The sequence below is a fragment of the Arachis ipaensis genome, chromosome B8 (genome assembly GCF_059453495.1).
Source record: "Arachis ipaensis isolate K30076 ecotype BB chromosome B8, ASM5945349v1, whole genome shotgun sequence".
NCBI classification, from domain to species: domain Eukaryota; kingdom Viridiplantae; phylum Streptophyta; class Magnoliopsida; order Fabales; family Fabaceae; genus Arachis; species Arachis ipaensis.
The window spans coordinates 30,216,597-30,238,389 of NC_142443.1; the positions used below are offsets into that span (position 1 = coordinate 30,216,597).

The 21,793-nt window shown below is 35.7% G+C and overlaps 1 non-coding gene across 1 annotated transcript; it reads left to right on the forward strand.

Annotated features, from left to right (window-relative positions):
- The first annotated feature begins 9,707 nt into the window (after positions 1–9,707).
- On the forward strand, positions 9,708–9,814 carry LOC148547572 (small nucleolar RNA R71). The gene has a single exon (XR_015898208.1). It is a non-coding gene; the product is annotated as a small nucleolar RNA R71 (small nucleolar RNA).
- The last annotated feature ends 11,979 nt before the right edge of the window (positions 9,815–21,793 follow it).

Genomic DNA, 21,793 nt, shown 5'->3' on the forward strand with positions numbered 1-21,793 from the left:
TGAGATACAAAATAAGTCTCTAAAAGTTGTTTAAATACTAAACTAGTAGCCTAGGTTTACAAAAAATGAGTAAACTATGATGGGTGGTGCAGAGATCCACTTCTGGGGCCCACTTGGTGTGTGCTGGGGCTGAGACTTAAACAATTCACATGCATAAGGCTGTTTTGGGCGTTCAACGCCAGGTTTGGATCCATTTCTGGCGTTGAACTCCAACTTTTAATCCTTTTCTGGCGCTGGACGCCGGAATTGAGCAGAGAACTGGCGTTGAACGCCAGTTTACGTCATCTATCCTTGAGCAAAGTATGGACTATTATATATTGCTGGAAAGCCCTGGATGTCTACTTTCTAACGCAATTGGAAGCACGCCATTTTGAGTTCTGTAGCTCCAGAAAATACACTTTGAGTGCAGGGAGGTCAGAATCCAACAGCATCAGCAGTCCTTTTTCAGCCTGAATCAGATTTTTGCTCAGCTCCCTCAATTTCAGCCAGAAAAATACCTGAAATTACAGAAAAACACACAACTCATAGTAAAGTCCAGAAATATGAATTTTTCCTAAAAACTAATGGAAATAAACTAAAAACTAACTAGAATATACTAAAAACTATATGAAATTAACCCCAAAAAGCGTATAAAATATCCGCTCATCAGACACATAGCCCTTTTTTTAGTTTTTTCAGTTGTATGTCTTTATATACTGTTTATTCATTTGTTTGTGCTATTTCATTAAATTAGATATTGATAAAAGTTGGATTAAAAAGTCACGAGGTAGTATAGAATATAGGAATGGTTTGAATAGATTTCTTGACTTTGCATTTGCCGATGGGATGATACATTGTCCATTTCTTTTGTGTGGATTTCGGTTTTTCCAAACTAGAGAGGATGTGTATGATCATCTGCTGATGAAATCCTTTCCCCCTAATTATATCTTTTGGTTACATCACAGTGAGAGAAACGTAGACGAGAGCTCCAGCGGTGGAGAAGAATTAGAATCCACTGGAAACTCAGGAGATCCAATGTGTGATATAGTCCACGAGGTATTCAACTTCTCAGGACTACATGGTGATGATGAAGACGCGATGAATGAACATGTCGGAGACGGTGCGGAGGGGTTTCCATACTTATCTGACGAATCTAGCCGCGAGGCTCGTGGCTTTCATGACTTGTTTGAAGATGGCGAGTAGGAATTATATCCGGGATGCTCAAGATTCTCGAAGCTGTCTTTCTTGGTGAGGATGTACCATATAAAGTGCATATGCGGAGTGAGTGACAAGGCATTCAGTTTGATTCTAGAGTTATTGGGGGACGCCTTTGAGCATGCAAAGATTCCGAGCACCTTGCACGTTGCCAAGAGGATCATAAGGAAGTTCGGTATTAAACACAAGAAGATAGATGTATGTCCAAATGACTGCATGCTATACCAAGGCTCTGACCAGGACCTGTCTAGACGCAAATGGTGTGGGACATCCAGGTGGAAGAAAAAGACCAGGAAGAATTCCTTAGTAAGGATCAACGTCGTTTTCAAGAAGAATGTGAAACCTCATGCGGCGAAGATTCTTCGTTACTTTCCTCTGATTTTACTGTTGTAGCGAGTATTCATGTCCAGCAAGACATCCGTGGACATGTTATGGCACAAAGAAATGTACTAACTCTGATAGTTCTTTGAGGCATCCCAGGGATAGTGAGGCCTAGGGATGCACGAAAAACTTGTCTCACAACAAATTTCCTTCGGCAAGTGTACCAAATTTTTCGTCAAGTAAAAACTCACAATAGAGTGAGGTCGAATCCCACAAGGATTGATTGATCAAGCAACTTTAATTAGAGGACTGTTCTAGTTGAGCGAATCCAGAATTTGAGTTGAGAATTGCAGAAAATAAAATGGCGGGAAGGTAATTGACAGGAAAGTAAATGCTAGAATTATAGATCTGAAAGTAAATGACAGAAGGTAAATTGCAGAATTATAAATGGGAATGGGGGAATTGCTCGTTAAAGTAAATAACAGAAATTAAAGAGAATGGGTAAGATCAGAAATGGGGAGTTCATTGGGCTCAGGAGATGTTGTATTCTCCGGATCAATTTCATTTTTATCTCTTCCTCAATCAATGCACTCATTGATCTCCTTGGCAATCTTAAGTGATTGAATTACAATTTCTTGTAATTCAATCTCTCAAATCTTGATCAATAACCAATTCCTTGGTCAATTGCTCATGAGAAGAGATGAAGTATGGTCACTGATTATACCACATGCATTTCCCAAACCAAGTGTTGAGAGGATTATAGTCACATATCCATCCAAACCCAATTTGGTCCAGCATGAGAAAGCATTTCTAGCTTGATCTCTTCATTCCTCTTTCAAGGTTCAGAAGAGATCCAAGTATGAATAGCTTCTTTTTCAAGATAACTACTCAATTGGATGAAGATCGAAAGCTTTCAAGTAAAATCAAGAGAAAAGATAGAAGAAGAATAATGAAAACTAGTATTGATCCATCAAATTACAACAGAGCTCCCTAACTCAATGATAGGGGTTTAGTTGTTCATAGCTCTGAAAAATGAAAACAAAGATGGAGAATACATGATGAAAACTTAGAAGTGCAGAGAAAGTAAATACAGAGAGTAGTTCCTATGCTAAGAGTCTCCCTATAATTTCCAACTCTCTAAAATATTTCAAAGCTACTCCTATATATACTACTCTTCTGTTTTTCTAGTTGATTCTTCAAGTCTTGGGCCTTTGGATCTTGAGTTTGAAGCAGTTCTCTTCTTCATTGGGCTTAGCTTTTACTTGCAGAGAGAAAGTATGAAGTGGGCAGGGGCTTTGGCTCAGGAAGTTAGTGGTGTTAACGTTCAGTGAAAATATGGGTTCGAGAACGTTAGTGACAATCACCTTTTTCACTAACGTTCCTCACCAAAGTTAAAAGCCACGTTAACCTCAACGTTAGTGGCACAAACGTTGCCACTAACGTTTCCACTATGTCCTTCGCACACGTTATTGGGACTCAACTTTCCCAATAACGTTGAGAAGCCTCCCCCTTCCCTACGTTAGAGTCCACGTTAACTTAGTTAACGTGGCTCTTTTAACGTAGGCTTGCCATCCTTCGAGAATGTTAGTGACACTTACCATTGTCACTAACGTTCCAAATTGCCCCTATTTTCCACGTTAGAGTCCACGTTAACTAGGTTAACGTGACTTCTAACGTGGCCTTGCTAGCCATCTCCAACGTTAGTGACAAAGTTGAGTGTCACTAACGTTGGCTCATCTTTCCCTTATCCACGTTAGCTTCCACGTTAACTAAGTTAACGTGGGAGTTAACGTGGCTCATGGTGGCATGTGTGGCTCCTTCCAACGTTAGTGACAATGTTGGGTGTCACTAACGTTGGCGATCACCTTCTTTCTTCACGTTAGCTTCCACGTTAACTAGGTTAACGTGGGAGTCAACGTGGCTCATTGGGGGCTTGTGTTCTTCCAACGTTAGTGACAATGTTGGGTGTCACTAACGTTGTCGACCACTTTGTTCCTTCACGTTAGCTTCCACGTTAACTAGGTTAACGTGGGAGTTAACGTGGCTTAATGTGCTTTGGCCAACGTTAGTGACAATGTTGAGTTTCACTAACATTGGCTCCCCCCCCTTTCTTCTTAACGTTAGAGGCCACGTTAACTAAGTTAACGTGGCCACTCATGATCTTGGTTCAACGTTAGTGATAATGTTAAGTGTCACTAACGTTGGCTCCATTTCTTTACTTCCACATTAGAGTTCACGTTAACTTAGTTAACGTGACTCTTAACGTGGGCAATAATGGCTTCGAGAGCGTTATTGGCAATCACTTTTCTCATTAACTTTGAAAGTTACTCCCATTCCATGTTAGTGTTAACGTTAGTGTAACTAACGTAGCCACTAATGTGGTTCTTCTTTGCTTCCTTTGTCCTGAAATCAGGCAATAACGTGCATCAAAGTTCTAGTCCAAGTCATGGGAAATGCAACATCCAATTTTGTCCTTAAATTCATGCAAAATCCTCATGAAATCATGTAAAGTGCACAATGTATGCTTGAATCAAGATGTAAGTGAATATCTACCCAAAACTAGCTTATTTCCTAAGGAAATGCATGAAACTACCCTAAAAACAGTAAAGAAAAGGTCAGTGAAATTGGCCAAAATGCCCTGGCATCACAACACCAAACTTAAAGCTTGCTTGTCCCTAAGCAAGTACTAGAACAAGAGAATGATGAATGGAATGCCAAGAGAAATGAGTCATTCTTGTGGAAGTCATGTCCCTAGTCTTATGGTGGTTTCATGCATAGCAACTTAGGTTCATTCTTGGCTTTCAGACCTTTATCTTGTCATAAAACACTCACTTTGATTGCATCCCATGAGACTTTTATTCATTGATCCTTTTGTTGTTATTTCAGGGCTTATTTGTGTTCTTAGGCTAAGTGTTCTGCAAGGGAGCAACTCTTTAAAATAAGCTTTCAGCCAACACTCCCGAACCAATTGGTTCAAGGTGCTAGGTGTTGAAGCACCCCTAAAGACTTACTTGCTCAAGTCTATCCCCCATACATACACATCACAGGCACATAGTGTATGTATTTTCTTTTCTTGAGACCTTGGTGTCCAGCACCTCTTTGGGTTACTAAATGCTCTGTAGTGAGGGTTACTCTTGATAGTGGACTTTCAGCTGGTAATCCTGGGTTAGTTAACCCAAGTTACCAAGTGATAAGGCACCCCTAAGAGCTTATTCATCCAAGTAGATCCCTCACACAGGAGCACCACAGACACATGTCTCAAGATTAAAACCATTGGTTCCTAGCCTTATTGCTTACCATTTTTCTTTTATTCCTCAACTTTTATTGTTCTTTCCCTTTTTCTTATTAGGACCTTCTTATTTATCTAGTCTCATGGGGTGTGTCTCAAGCATAGTATTCATGACAGATAGTTGTCTTCCCACCTTATGGTTGAACCAACTTAGCTATCTTATGACTATACCATAAACTCAGGAACTTACTCCATAGTATGAACTCTTCTCTGGTCTTTAAAAGCACTTATTCTCTTTTTATTTGATTTAAAGGGACAAACATACAAGTAAGCAAAGTAAGGATGCAGTGACATAAGGACTAGATATCATAAACCTTTTCAACAAAAATTTAAAAGAAAGAATTTAGAAATGTTTAAACTGAAATGGAAGCAAGTTCTATTTCATACAAGATCTTCCTTATTTAAAGCATAGAGAAAGATGGACCAAAGAAGGAACTTCACCACCTTTTACTCTTGTGGATGTCCATGCTCTCCTTCTTGATTGCTTGTGCTCCCACTTCCCTTGCCTTTTCCAAGCAGCTTCTTCCAGAAACTACCATCTTCCATCTTCTTCTTGAGTGTTTCCTTTTGATGTTTCACTTTCCTCTCTTCTTGTTCTACAAAATATTTTTGGACCTCATCATATGTAGGGATGGCATAGTGTAGATGATGCATATTACTGGACATGTAGTTCAACTTGGCTTGAGTGTTGACGTTGAACTCCTCCCGATGTAGTTGCCGTCCTTCATTAAGTACAGTGAACTCATTGAATGCTTTCATCTGGGCTATTTGTCGCTGATTGAGTTCCTGCAAATGCTTATCTTGACGTTCTTGCCTCTCAGTAACTTGGTGGATGGTTTAAGTGAGCTGGGAGTATTATTCCTGTTGCTGTTCCATTTGTTGTTTCTTCCACTCTTCTTGTTGGCTCATCCAGTTCAATATTTGCTCTTGTCCTTCCATATGTCTCATCCCCAAATCTTCGATAGCTCTTAAAAGGTGATTCATATTCAAATCTGCTAGGTAAGGATGCTCTCCCTGTTGATATTCTTCCTGATGAGACTCCTCTTGGTGAGCTCCTTCCTTTGCTTTTAGTTTCCCTATTTGTGGCCTTCTTTGTTGCTGAGCAGGTGTAGTATAGGCCATACGCTGGGTTGTCATTAGCCTCCCTGAGTTAACCCAGTCTGAATTACTATCTTCAAAGACTACCTTAGCCTTTGTGCACAATCAAAGAATGGTGCTGGGGTACCAAAGCCTGGCACCTGATTCAAGCTTCTCAGCTGAATCTTGAATTCCCTCAGCTATAAGTTCATTCACGTTGATTTCTCCACCTTGTACTAGGCAATGTACCATAGTTGCTTGATTAATATTTACCTCTGAATTATTTGCAGCTGGGAGAATAGACCTCCTCACGAGTTCAAACCACCCCTTGGCTTCTGGGCTAAGGTCTCCCCTCTTGATGAATCGAGGTCTCCCATCTCCATACCTCTCCCAGTCAGCTGCTATAACACAGATGTCAGTCACTATCTCGGTGAGCTCATCATTGTCTTGGCTTTTACTTATCCTTGCATGATAGCTAGGCTCATCAAAGTGTGGTGATTTCAGGTGAAGAGTTCTTATTATAGCATTTGGGCTGAAATCTACCTCCTTTCCCCTTACATAGCTTTTGAAGGTTGGGGCTCTGGTTTTGTCTTCTCTGACCACATTTGCGTAGAACTCTTTGATGAAGTTTGCATTGATCTTTCCCTCTGGATTGGTGAGCAATTGCCACCCTCTTTCTTCAATCTTCTCCCGAATCTGTGGGCATTCATCTTCATTGATTTGGAAGGTTAACTCGGGCAGTATCTTTTTGAGCTTTATCCGCTCAAATTCTCGTTCATGGAAGGCAGTCTTGAATCTCTTCTCGTCAAAGGGAATGTTCTCCGTTGGTTCCTTCCTCTTCTGCCTCTTGGAGCTTGATGATGCCATGAATGAAGTTAAAGCAAAAGGGTGTAGTGAAGGGAAGAGATGTGGGATTTAGAGAGTGGGAAGTTGAAGAATTGGTTGCTGGAAAGTGAAGTGCAAGGGGTATGAATTTCGAATATGGAGATGGTGTAGATTTGATTCACTTATATAGAGAAGTGATGAAGAGATGAAAGGTATGGATTGATGGGATTGGTGTATGATGAAGGATGGGGTTTTATATGGAGTAAGCACGAGGATTCTCAACTTTATGATGGAGTTGGTTCGCTTTCCAAGTTTGTTCTTCCTCCAATGTTGTATGGCAACCATTCCCAATGCATTCTCCCTTGAGGCACGTGTGTAGTGCCCTCTTCATGAAGTGGCCAAACCTTTCCCATTAAATTGTCCAATCAATCTCTTTCAATGCTCCTTTCCTTTCCCTATAAAGATCAAACAAGAAAAGTAAGAAATATCATAAAAAAATCAATTTAGATTTTTACGGCTAAAATAATAAAGAGAAAAAAAGATTAGATTGTTTATTCATGAACTCCAACTAACTAACTAACTGTATATCCCTTTTATGCATTTTGGTGGCACCATGGGGTGACACCAAACTTAGTTTGAAGCATTGTGATGAAAAGTTCTGTTCAAGCTCCAAGACTAGAATGCTCTCTGTTGTATTCATGCTTTCTTGGTACGCTTTGAACACCAAACTTGTTCTTCACTATATACTGCAATATAAGGACTTCACCAAGTTTGGGTTGGAATTTATGAATATTGACTTATTCACTAGTAAAAGCTAATAAAACATGGGTTGCCTCCCATGAAGCGCTTCTTTAGCGTCACTAGCTTGACGTTTCTCCTTCATCAGGGTGGTTGATAATGCTTCAAGTCCTCCCCTCTTTCCTTGGACTTATATCCATTAGTTGTATCAATGATCTCTACATGTTCCAAGGAAAGAACTCTGTTGATAGTGAAGACCTTAGGTAACTGAGATGGTACAGTGGGGAGATTAGGGGGGATATCTGGGAAGTAAGTTGAAATCACTTTATCTCCTGGAGAGAGGCCTTCCGTAGGGATCTTCTTGTTCCTCCACCCCCTTGGTACCTTCTTCTTTGTCCCTTTTGATGCTTCCCTGCTCTTGGCGACTTCTTCTTTTAAGTAAATTTTGTTGTTGTCTTCACATGCCTCTGGTGGTTTAGGTTCCTCCAGCTTCTCCTTGAGCTGTGACGATTGCTATTTGCCTTGTTCATCATTCAGTGGGGTTCTCAGATGAGTTGGTGGTGCCTTAGTGCTTGTTTCCTCTGTCAGCATCCCGTTATGATCATTGCTTGGTTCTTTGTTTTCTTGGTCAGTTTCTTGGGAGAGTTTGAAGACATTGAAGCTGAGTTGTTCATCATGGATCCTCAATATTAGCTCCCCTCGCTCCACGTCTATGAGTGCTCTGGCTGTAGCTAGGAATGGTCTTTCCAATATGATTGGGTGAGTGTGACTCTCTTCCATGTCCAAGATGACAAAGTCTGTGGGAAGAAAGTATTTCCCCACCTTTAACAACACGTTTTCCACCACCCCTCTTGCTTGTTTTTGAGTTTTGTTAGCCAGCCTGATGACTACATCTGTGGGCAATATCTCATTGATCTACAGCCTCTTTACCAGGGATAGAGGCATTAAGTTGATGCTTGCTCCCAAATCGTAGAGTGCTCTATCAAACATTGTTTCTCCTATGGAACAGGGGACATGAAAACTCCCTGGATCTTTTCTTTTTGTAGGCAACTGCGTTTGAATGAGGGCACTGCACTCCTTGTTCATCACTATAGTTTGGCCTCCCTTGAGTGAGCTTTTCCTGGGAAGCAACTCCTTCATGTACTTGATGAATACAGGTATTTGTTGGATAGTCTTGATGAATGGTATGTTCACATGCAGAGATACAAATAAGTCAAGAAATCTTGAGTATATTCTCCTCTCCACAGCTCCCTTGAGCAGTTGGGGAAAAGGTGCATAGAGTCTCAGCAACTCCTGTTTTGAGATTTCTGGTTCTTGGTAATCTCTTTCCACCTCCTCTACTGAGGTATCTTCAGGTTGTTCTGACAGCTTGCTTGGCTTGTCCTCAGTCTCCTTATCACTTATAGTGACCATCTTGCAATCTTCCCATCTTACCTTTTTTGTTTCACCTCTCGGATTCTTCTCTGTGTCACTTGGGAATCCATCTGTGGGTTTAGGAATTTGCTCAGAGAGATATCCTACTTGAGATTCCAACCTCTTGATTGTGTCTCCCTGGTTCTTGAAACTGGCTCGCACTTCCTCCTTGAAGACCTTGTTGTCTTGAATCTCCTTGCTTAGGCCTTCAAGTAGATTCTCAATCCTTGAGATTCTTTCATCAAATGATGACAGGTCAGGCTGAGTAGGGTTATTCTGGCCTTAATATGAATGTGGGGAGTTGTTGTTATGGGGGTGTTGATATGGTTTAGATGTGAAGTGTTGGGTGGCTGCATTATTTGGATTTGGGCGTCTTTGATCAAGGCTTTGGTCTTGTTGATTTCCCCACCCAAAGTTTGGGTGATTTCTCCATCCAGGGTTGTAGGTCTTGGAGTATGGATCATGGTTTTGCCTAGGTGAATTCCCAATGTAGTTGGCTTGCTCCTGACTACCCTCTGCTTCTTCATTCACTCCTTCTTAGGTTGTTGATGAAGTGGATACTGCTGCTACTTGGTTCCTCTCCATCTTCTTGGTGAGGTCAGCCAGCTGCTGGGTAATGAGCTTGTTTTGGTCCAGCAGAGCATCTACATTGTTTAGCTCCATTACTCCTCTTGTGTTCCCTCTTTCGGAAGCATAGAAGTAGTCGTTCTCTGCTACTGTTTCAATGACATCTTTGGCTTCCTCAATAGTCTTCTTCTTGTTCAAAGATCCTCCGGATGAATGGTCTACGGCCTTCTTTGACTCATAAGAGAGCCCTTCATAGAAAATGTGCAGCTGCACCCATTCATTGAACATATTTGGTGGGCACCTCCTTGTTAGGTCTTTAAACCTCTCCCATGCTTCATATAGAGTCTCACCATCTTGTTGCCTGAAAGTTTGGACTTCAGCTCTCAGCCTATTGATTCGTTGAGGAGGGTAAAATCTTGCTAAGAATTTGTTCACCACGTCTTCCCAAGTTGTCAAGCTTTCCCTTGGGAAAGATTCCAGCCACTTGGCTGCCTTATCCCTGAGTGAGAATGGAAATAAGAGCAGTCTATAGGCGTCAGGATGAACACCATTAGACTTCACTGTGTCACATATTCTCAGGAAGGTGGTTAAATGTTGATTTGGGTCCTCTTGGACACTCCCTCCGAACAAACAGTTGTTCTGCACAAGGGTGATGAGCTGTGGCTTCAGTTCAAAATTGTTGGCATGGATGGTTGGCTTTTAAATGCTACTTCCATGGTTTCCTGGGTTTGGATTGATGTAAGAGCCTAAAACTCTTCTATCCTCCCCAGCATGATTTGCTCGACCTCCTCTGCCATGGTTGTGAGCCTCTTCTTCATGATGGTTTTCCATATTTTCTTCCATGTTTGGTTCAAAGTATTTCTCAAAGTGTTCCTCCTCTTCTTCAGCACCAACTACACATTTTTCTCTTGCCTCCCTCCTTAGTCTAAGGAAGGTTCTCTCAGGTTCAGAATCAAAGGAAGTTGAAGCCCCGCTTCTTCTCCCTGTCATACAACTAACAAGTACAAGCAAAGAGAATAGGTGCAGAAAGTATATCTGTCAGAATTACTGTTAGTGTGAGTGATGCAATATATCAAACAGTTAGTGGGTTAGTGAGATGAATAGTAAATAACAAAGAAAAAGTAAGGGGAAAGGGAAGAAGTTATCTAAAACAGAAAGTAAATGACTCAAACAGAAATTTAAATCAAACAAAAATAAAATGCTCAATCTAGTTATCCTCCAATCTAATCATTGTTGATGCACAATCAATCCCCGGCAACGGCGCCATAAACTTGATGCACGAAAAACTTGTCTCACAACAAATTTCCTTCAGCAAGTGTACCAAATTTGTTGTCAAGTAAAAACTCACAATAGAGTGAGGTCGAATCCCACAAGGATTGACTGATCAAGCAACTTTAATTAGAGGACTGTTCTAGTTGAACGAATCCAGAATTTGAGTTGAGAATTACAGAAAATAAAATAGCGGGAAGGTAATTGACAGGAAAGTAAATGCTAGAATTATAGATCTGAAAGTAAATGACTGAAGGTAAATTGCAGAATTGTAAATGGGAATGGGGGAATTGCTCATTAAAGTACATAACAGAAATTAAAGAGAATGGGTAAGATCAGAAATGGGGAGTTCATTGGGCTTAGGAGATGTTGCATTCTCCGGATCAATTTCATTTTCATCTCTTCCTCAATCAATGCACTCATTGATCTCCTTGGCAATCTTAAGTGATTGAATTACAATTTCTTGTAATTCAATCTCTCAAATCTTGATCAATAGCCAATTCCTTGGTCAATTGCTCATGAGAAGAGATGAAGTATGGTCACTGATTATACCACATGCACTTCCCAAACCAAGTGTTAAGAGGATTATAGTCACATATCCATCCAAACCCAATTTGGTCCAGCATGAGAAAGCATTTCTAGCTTGATCTCTTCATTCCTCTTTCAAGGTTCAGAAGAAATCCAAGTATGAATAGCTTCTTTTTCAAGATAACTACTCAATTGGATGAAGATCGAAAGCTTTCAAGTAAAATCAAGAGAAAAGATAGAAGAAGAATAATGAAAACTAGTATTGATCCATCAAATTACAACAAAGCTTCCTAACCCAATGACAGGGGTTTAGTTGTTCAAAGCTCTGAAAAATGAAAACAAAGATGGAGAATACATGATGAAAACTTAGAAGTGCAGAGAAAGTAAATACAGAGAGTAGTTCCTATGCTAAGAGTCTCCCTATAATTTCCAACTCTCTAAAATATTTCAAAGCTACTCCTATATATACTACTCTTCTGTTCTTCTAGTTGATTCTTCAAGTCTTGGGCCTTTGGATCTTGAGTTTGAAGCAGTTCTCTTCTTTATTGGGCTTAGCTTTTACTTGCAGAGAGAAAGTATGAAGTGGGCAGGGGCTTTGGCTCAGGAAGTTAGTGGTGTTAACGTTCAGTGAAAATATGGGTTCGATAACGTTAGTGACAATCACCTTTTTCACTAACGTTCCTCACCAAAGTTAAAAGCCACGTTAACCTCAACGTTAGTGGCACAAACATTGCCACTAACGTTTCCACTATGTCCTTCGCACGCGTTATTGGGACTCAACTTTCCCAATAACGTTGAGAAGCCTCCCCCTTCCCTACGTTAGAGTCCACGTTAACTTAGTTAACGTGGCTCTTTTAACGTAGGCTTGCCATCCTTCGAGAACGTTAGTGACACTTACCATTGTCACTAACGTTCCAAATTGCCCCTATTTTCCACGTTAGAGTCCACGTTAACTAGGTTAACATGGCTTCTAATGTGGCCTTGCTAGCCATCTCCAACGTTAGTGACAAAGTTGAGTGTCACTAACGTTGGCTCATCTTTCCCTTATCCACGTTAGCTTCCATGTTAACTAAGTTAACCTGGGAGTTAACGTGGCTCATGGTGGCATGTGTGGCTCCTTCCAACGTTAGTGACAATGTTGGGTGTCACTAACGTTGGCGATCACCTTCTTTCTTCACGTTAGCTTCCACGTTAACTAGGTTAACGTGGGAGTCAACGTGGCTCATTGGGGGCTTGTGTTCTTCCAACGTTAGTGACAATGTTGGGTGTCACTAACGTTGTCGACCACTTTGTTCCTTCACGTTAGCTTCCACGTTAACTAGGTTAACGTGGGAGTTAACGTGGCTTAATGTGCTTTGGCCAACGTTAGTGACAATGTTGAGTGTCACTAACGTTGGCTCCCCCCCCCCTTTCTTCTTAACGTTAGAGGTCATGTTAACTAAGTTAACGTGGACTCTAACGTGGCCACTCATGATCTTGGTTCAACGTTAGTGATAATGTTAAGTGTCACTAACGTTGGCTCCATTTCTTTACTTTCACGTTAAGAGTCACGTTAACTAAGTTCACGTTAACTTAGTTAACGTGACTCTTAACGTGGGCAATGATGGCTTCGAGAGCGTTATTGACAATCACTTTTTTTATTAACTTTGTAAGTTACTCCCATTCCACGTTAGTGTTAACGTTAGTGTAACTAACGTAGCCACTAATGTGGTTCTTCTTTGCTTCCTTTGTCCTGAAATCAGGCAATAACATGCATCAAAGTTCTAGTCCAAGTCATGGGAAATGCAACATCCAATTTTGTCCTTAAATTCATACAAAATCCTCATGAAATCATGTAAAGTGCATAATATATGCTTGAATCAAGATGTAAGTGAATATCTACCCAAAACTAGCTTATTTCCTAAGAAAATGCATGAAACTACCCTAAAAACAGTAAAGAAAAGGTCAGTGAAACTGATCAAAATGCCCTGGCATCACCTAGAAAGCATTTGACAAGAGATATACTGACTTTTCTGCTGATCCATATAATGTTCGCTTAGCCTTGGCCAATGATGACTAAATACAAACTCACTTTTACATAAAAATAATTTTTATAAAATTATGATAATTCAAACTTTAATGTGACAAACAATTAACAATCCAAATACACACTAATATGAAATGTTTTAGCAAAAAATATTTTGCTATTAAGCAAAGTAGAGTGTATTGACTCTCTACATTGTCTTTAGTGTAAGCGTCATTTTAACATTTTTAGATATATTAGAATTTTTATATTTAAATAAATAAATACATTAAAACTGCGAGAGTATTTTTCTCTTTTTAAAATTGTCTATTTTTTATGACCTCAATGGTTGAGATTATCTAATTTCATAACTAATGAATCATAAAAGACTGAATTTTTGGGTGAAATACAGTTGAGAAAGAACTCCACTGACACGTGTTAAGTTAGTCTTGTACACGTGTCACTAATTAGTAGTGGTTTAAGCAAAAAAATAAAAAATAAAAACTAACACGTGTTAAGTTGGTCTTGTACACGTGTCACTAATGAGTAGCAGTGGTTTAAGCAAAAAAACAAAAATAAAAAAATATACGTGTTAAGTTGGTCTTGTACACGAGTCACTAATTAGTAGCAGTGGTTTAAGCAAAAAAACAAAAGTAAAAACTCTGATGATCTAATGAATTACATAAAATTTTGAGCTTTTCAGTAGAATACAGTTCACAAAGAACTGGATATAGATACATGTATAAACTTGGTCTTGTACATGTGTCATTAATTAGCTGTAAAAATAAAAATAAAAATTCAAATCTAATATATCATACAAGGACTTTGAGATTTTCAGTAGAATACAGTTCCAAGAGAACTTGACTAACATATGTGTCAACTTGGTGTCACTAATTAATCGTAGTAATTTAAGTAAAAGAACAAAAATAAAAATTCTAATGATCTAATGAATCACTAAAAAAATACATTCAGATCCTTCAAAAGTTTTAATCTTTAATTTGGTCACTTTTTCTGGTGATCGTAAATATGATTTTGTGTTTAAATTTACGGTTCATAGTAAACAATAAATTTTAATTTTTGTTTTCACTAGTTAACGTTCAGTCATTAAATTCTAAAAGTTTTTTTCTTCTATCAATTCTATCTTTTTAATTATTTACTGTTCTATATCTTTTTAGTTTGATATTGTACATTTTTATAATTGTAGTTCTTGTGTATTATATTTTTTATTATTTTTTTTATAATATGATTTATAATTTTATTAGATAGAATAAATTAAAAAAATAATCATAAATAATAATACTAGTAAAAAAATTCAGCATATTAAAAAAATAGTACACAGAATATTAAAAAATATATTATATAAAAAATATTAGAAAAATATCAAAAATTAAACATGTATAAAAAATAACATTATAATTTAATGTCATATTTCTTTTAATAATTATCTATCTAATAGTGATTTTAACTGATATTATTATTCAAATAATATTTATTTTATTAAAATTAATTTTAGTATAGAATTGTCAAATATAAATTATGTTAATACAAATTCACTTTTACATAAAAATAATTTTTATAAGATTATGATAATTCAAACTATGACAAACAAGTGAACAACTAACAATCCAAATACACATTAATATGAAATATTTTAGTAAAAAATATTTTACTATTAAGCAAAGTAGAGTGTATTAACTCTCTACAGTGTCTTTAGTGTAAGTGTCATTTTAACATTTTTAGATATATTAAAATTTTTATATTTAAATAAATAAATACATTAAAACTGTGAGAGTATTTTTTTTTCTTTAAAAATTGTCTATTTTTATGACTTCAATGGTGAGATTATCCATTTTTGTAACTAATGAATCCTAAAAGACTGAATTTTTGGGTGAAATACAGTTGAGGTCCACTAACACGTATTAAGTTGGTCTTTTACACGTGTCACTAATTAGTAGTGGTTTAAGCAAAAAAATAAAAATAAAAATTGACACGTGTTAAGTTGGTCTTGTACACGTGTCAATAATGAGTAGCAGTGGTTTAAGAAAAAAAAACAAAAATAAAAATTTATACGTGTTAAGTTGATCTTGTACACGTGTCACTAATTAGTAACGGTGGTTTAAGAAAAAAAAACAAAAATAAAAATTCTGAAGATCTAATGAATTACATAAAATTTTGAGCTTTTCGATAGAATACAGTTCACAAAGATATGGATACATGTATTAACTTAGTCTTGTACAGGTGTCATTAATTAGTTGTAAAAATAAAAACTCAAATATAATATATCATACAAGGACTTTGAGCTTTTCAATAGAATACAATTTCAGGAGAACTTGACCAACACATGTGTCAACTTGGTGCCAGTAGTTAATCGTAATAGTTTAAGTAAAAGAACAAAAATAAAAACTCTAATGATCTAATGAATCACTAAAAAAATATGTTCAAATCCCTTAAAAGTTTTAATTTTTAATTTATTTGGTCACTTTTTCTGGTGATTGTAAATATGATTTTGTGTTTAAATTTACGGTTCATAGTAAACAATAAATTTTAGCTTTTGTTTTCACTAGTTAATGTTCTGTCATTAAATTCTAAATTTTTTTTTCTTCTATCAATTCTATCTTTTTTATTATTTACTCTTTTATATCTTTTTAGTTTGATATTATATATTTTTATAATTGTAATTCTTGTGTATTATATTTTTTATTATTTTTTTATAATATGATTTACTAAATTTATTAGATAGAATTAATTAAATAAAAAATTAATCATAAATAATAATACTGGTAAAAATTTTCAGCATATTAAAAAAAATAGTACTAAGAATATTAAAAAAATATTATATAAAAAATTCTAGAATAATATCAAAAAATTAAACATGTATGAAAAGATATTATAATTTAATATCATATTTCTTTTAGTAATTTTCTATCTAAAAGTGATTTTAACTGATATTATTATTTAAATAATATTTATTTTATTAAAATTAATTTTAGTATATTATTGTCAAATATAAATTGTTAATACAAACTCACTTTTACATAAAAATAATTTTTATAAAATTATGATAATTCAAACTCTAATGTGACAAACAACTAACAATCTAAATACACACTAATATGAAATGTTTTAGCAAAAAATATTTTACTATTAAGTAAAGTAGAGTATATTGATTCTCTACATTGTCTTTAGTGTAAGTGTCATTTTAACATTTTTAGATATATTAAAATTTTCATATTTAAATAAATAAATACATTAAAACTGTGGGAGTATTTTTTTCTTTTTAAAATTGTCTATTTTTTATGATCTCAATGGTTGAGATTATCCAATTTCATAACTAATGAATCATAAAAGACTGAATTTTTGGGTGAAATACAGTTGAAGAAGAACTCCACTGGCACGTGTTAAGTTGGTTTGTACATGTGTCACTAATTAGTAGTGGTCTAAACAAAAAAAAAAAACAAAAATAAAAACTTACACGTGTTAAGTTGGTCTTGTACACGTGTCACTAATGGATAGCAGTTGTAACACCCTCTCTATCAGAAATCACGCTTCCGGCTGCGCTACTCTGATAGCAAGAAGTATATTGCGACTACTTTACATACTAAATATTAAAATAGGAGCCTGTGATTCGACACTGTATCGTTGATTTTTTTTTTAATACCGGAAATAAATACTTTATCTTAAGAAAAATACAAGCAGGCATAGATTCATATACAAGACTCCTTATATAATATCTCATAATATAATATACATATAAAACATACAACTCTTATCCCTCTTACAAACTTGTAATAACAAAGACGATGGAAGAAAATAATCTAATTAACACAACAACATATAAACCAAACGCAGTACAACTCTTCTTAATGCTTCTTCATCCGATTCCTGAAAAGGTAAAGTTGTAGGGGGGTGAGAACCTAACCACACGGTCTCACCACGAAGTTTCAAAGTTGTCATAAGAAGATATTTAATAAGAAAACTATTTTCAAACTCAGTGATTATCGTAGCCTTATGGATCTTTTAAAAACCTATAGGTAATCGATCAAAACCTTTTCAAAGAAACAATGTTTAATCAATTAGAAATCCGAAACATTTCCTTTCTTATAAGAAAATCTCAATCAAAAACCAACCACGCAATCAAACAACACAATCATTAATTCAGCACCAAAGTTCAATCTCAAATGTAGCACGTCAGGACAAACACAGGCAAGGCAGACAAGGAAAGCACAAGTAGGTAGCAGTTACAGCAATTAGTTCAAGTAGCAGTTAAGAACAGTTTAGCAATTAGGCAAACCAAAACAAGTTCAAACCCAAGCAAAGCATACAAATTCATATGATGCATGCCTGTCCTATGGCTGATGAGGCTCATCTGTCGGTTATCCAGCTAACCCGACAAGTCTGAATTGTCCTTAGACTGTCCCCCGACGTGCATCCCCAAGAGCCTATGCATAGCTTTTTCTCAAATAATCAATATTGCTCAATGGGGGTAACATTCCCAGGAATTTATATAGTGCCCGGTCACACTTACGTCGTAGGGCCAACAGAGTATCAAGTTTTCAACCTGGTACACGTGGTGGCAAGCCACGGCACTTAATCCAGGAACCTCGTATCTCAGATATTTCAAATTCATAAGTCATATGAATAATTCAAAGATCATATCTCAACATTCTCAACATCATAATCATTCATCAATCCAAATATCATTTCCAAATTCATTCAAAAACCATATTTCAAAGAAAATTCTCATCAATCCTCATCATCCTTCTTTCCATCCCGTTCATTAACAATCCCTATTCAAAACACAATTCTTTCTTTGATAAATAAATCAATCTTAAAACATATAATGTTTAAAAACAAATATTTCTGATTAGTTACTTCAAATAAAACTTCCAATTTTTATAAAATTTTGGTAGCATCTCCTCTAAAACTTGGACACTATCACCCTTTTCGGGTCCCAACCAAACCAAACCAAACCAAACACCTGTTACTCACTCAAATCATTTCCAATAACCATTATCACAACACTCAATCCAAGAAAATTGCAAAATCCAGAATTCAATTAACCAATCCTATAAATCGCAATTTAAACCGACTTCAACCAACAGCATCAATCAATAGTTAAGAATTCTCAATCTTCTCAAACAGTTTCAAACTAAACCATTCCTCAAACACTTTTTGAATCATTTCCAAAATAGCAAATCATTCTCAATAAATAACCCGTTTTCAAATATCAAGTCCTTTTCAAATTTATTTTAAAATCAAATTCCGATATCAAATCGGGTTTAATATCAAATCAAATTTCAATATTAAATCTTTTTTAATAATTCAAGAAAAACCACTTTAACAACATCAATCAACTAATCCAAATATCCAACTTTCTCAATTGATCAATTTATCAATCAAACTAATAATCTCATTCAACCAAAACAACTCAATTCAATTCATAAGACTCACAAAATCACAAAAATATATTTTACACGTTAATATCAATTTATAACAACCCTGTAATGTAAAATAGATTTAAGAAAAACCCTACCTCAAAGTCGAAACTCGCAAAACCAAACTGCGTCAAAAATCACTTTTCCTCGGCCAGCGACAGCAGCAGCCGTAATTTCATCTTTATCCACTATCCGTAGCAGCAACCGCAACTCTAAGCGCGACACACAACAACTGGAACTCGAACCTACGTTACCAACATCTCAGAATCTTTATCAAATTCATAACAAAGCGGATATATACTAGCGGTGAAGGTTTTGAAAAAGATATGCTTACTTAACAAAGGAGAAACATGGAGACGAAGCAATGGCAGCAATTCCAAACTGTCCCCACAGCGGCTCCAGTGATGGTGGAAAACCTCAGTGGCAGCTGCAATAACATTGCAGTGATAACCATATCCCTAGAAATTGAAAGGATGGGAACCGAAAGCAAGAATACTCTTTACCAATGGCAGTGGCGGCAGCTAAGAACTCCGACAATGGCTGCGGCAGCTCAGAAGTGACTCTGTCGGTTCAGCAGCAGCAGCAACTCTAATAGCTCGTTAATACCATTAATATTATCACCTATGATAATTCCATTAGCAAATAGGGAAGGCAGAGCAGCAGTGTTAAACAGAAGCATTGGTTTTCCTTACTCAGAACAGAAAAGACTATGAAACAAAAATGGGAGCAGAGTAAGGGTTAAAGCTTACAGGTTCAAGAACAAGAGAATCGAAACCAGAAGAAGAAGGTTGGTGCTATCTTCGACTCTGATGGTGGTGCATGACTCACCGGTAACCGTGGCGGCAACGGCAAGGACGGTGGCTCCTCTGGCTTGCACGGTTCTGTCTCCTTCTCTCCCTCGCGTCGTTCTTTTCTCCACGGTGGAATCCAACAGGGACCGGCAGCGATGAAAACCCCTTCTCCTGCGTCACTCTCGCTTGTTTTCCCCTTTTCTGGCGACGGCGACGACTTCCAACAACAACAGCAGCAGCAAATTGACGGCGGTTGAGGCACAGCAGTGACAGCTCAACCCTTCTCCGTGACGGTCCTGCCCTCCAACAGCAGCAATGGATGCAAACTCTCCCTCTCTTCCCGATCCCCCTCTTCGTGGCAACCTAGCGACAGCGACCATGGAGGCTGGAAGACAAAGCAACTCGGCGATGAAGATGCTTCCAGCGGCGGCGTGCAGTTCTGACGGCGATAGAAGCGCGAACGGCGGCGGAGCAGCGTCGTGGCACCGCGGTGATGACTGGATGTGGTCCCCTCTCTCTATATATATATTATATATATATTTTTTTTTTTTCTTTCTTTCTATCCTATTGCTGTTAGGTTTGGTCAGAGAAGGGAAACACTGGCGGTGGTTAGGGTTAAGTTAGAAGGGGTTAGGGTCTTTGGGGTTTAATTTGGGAATTAGGGTTTAATTTGGGACAAAAAGTAAAATTAAGAATTTTGGGTAAATTGGGGTTTGGTCAATTTTAATAAAATTAAAGTATATTATATAAATTTAAAATCTAATTTGATCTCTTAAAATTACTTTAAAAAAATACTATTTAATTATCAATTTACTAATTAACTTTTAATCAAATATTCTAATTTAAAATTAGAAATAATATAATTTATTTTCTGTTTATAAAATTAAAATATTAAATTCTAGAATCTCTATTATTTAACTAAATTGTATAAAATTCTTATTCTTTTACAACTGTTAAGCTGTATAATTTAAATATAGAAAATTATTCAATAACTTTAAAATTAAGTAAAATTTCTAATTTAATTGTCCAAACTTTATTTAATTACTTTTAATAAAATAATTTCTAAAAATAAAGTCTTTAATGAATAAATAAATTGAAATTAACTCATAATAATATTTTTTCGAAAATTATGGGTCTTACAGCAATGGTTTAAGAAAAAAGACAAAAATAAAAACTGACACGTGTTATGTTGGTCTTGTACACATATCACTAATTAATGACAGTGGTTTTAGAATAAAAAATAAAAATAAAAACTCTGATAATCTAATGAATTACATAAATTTTTGAACTTTTTCGTTAGAATACAAATTTTTGAACTTTTTCGTTAGAATACAGTTCACAAAGAACTGGATATGGATACATATATTAACTTGGTCTTGTACAGGTGTCATTAATTAGTTGTAAAAATAAAAAATCAAATCTAATATATCATACCAGAACTTTTAGCTTTTTAGTAGAATACAGATCCAAAAAAACATGACCAACACATGTGTCAACTTGGTGTCACTAATTAATTCGTAGTAGTTTAAGTAAAAGAACAAAAATAAAAATTCTAATGATCTAATAAATTACTAAAAAAAATACGTTTAGATCCCTCAAAATTTTAATTTTTTATTTGATCACATTTTTTGGTGATAGTAAATTTGATTTTGTGCTTAAATTTACAGTTTACGGTAAGCAATAAATTTTAGCTTTTGTTTTCATAGTCATTAAACTTTAAAAAAAATTCTACCAATTCTATCATTTTTATTATTTACTGTTTTATATTTTTTTAGTTTTATATTATACATTTTTTTAATAGTAATTTTTTTATATTATATTTATTATTATATTTTTTTATAATATGGTTTACTAATTTTATTAGATAGAATAAATTAAATAAAAAATTAATCATAAATAACAATTATAATACAAAATTTTAATATGTTAAAAAATAGTACTAAGAATACTAAAAAAATATTATATAAAAAATACTAAAAAATATCAAAAAATTAAATATGCATGAAAAGATAACATTATAATTTAATATCATAATTTTTTTTAATAATTATCTATTTAAAAGTGATTTTAACTAATATTATTATTTAAATAATATTTATTTTATCAAAATTAATTTTAGTATAAAATTATCAAATATAAATTATGTTGACACAAACTAATTTTTACACTAAAATAATTTTTATAAAATTATAATAATCCAAATTCTAATGTGACAAACAACTAACAATCCAAATACACACTAATATGAAATGTTTTAGCCAAAAAAAATTTTCTATTGAACAAAAAAAAGTGTATTGACTCTCTACAATATATTTAGTGTAATTATCATTTTAACATTTTTAGA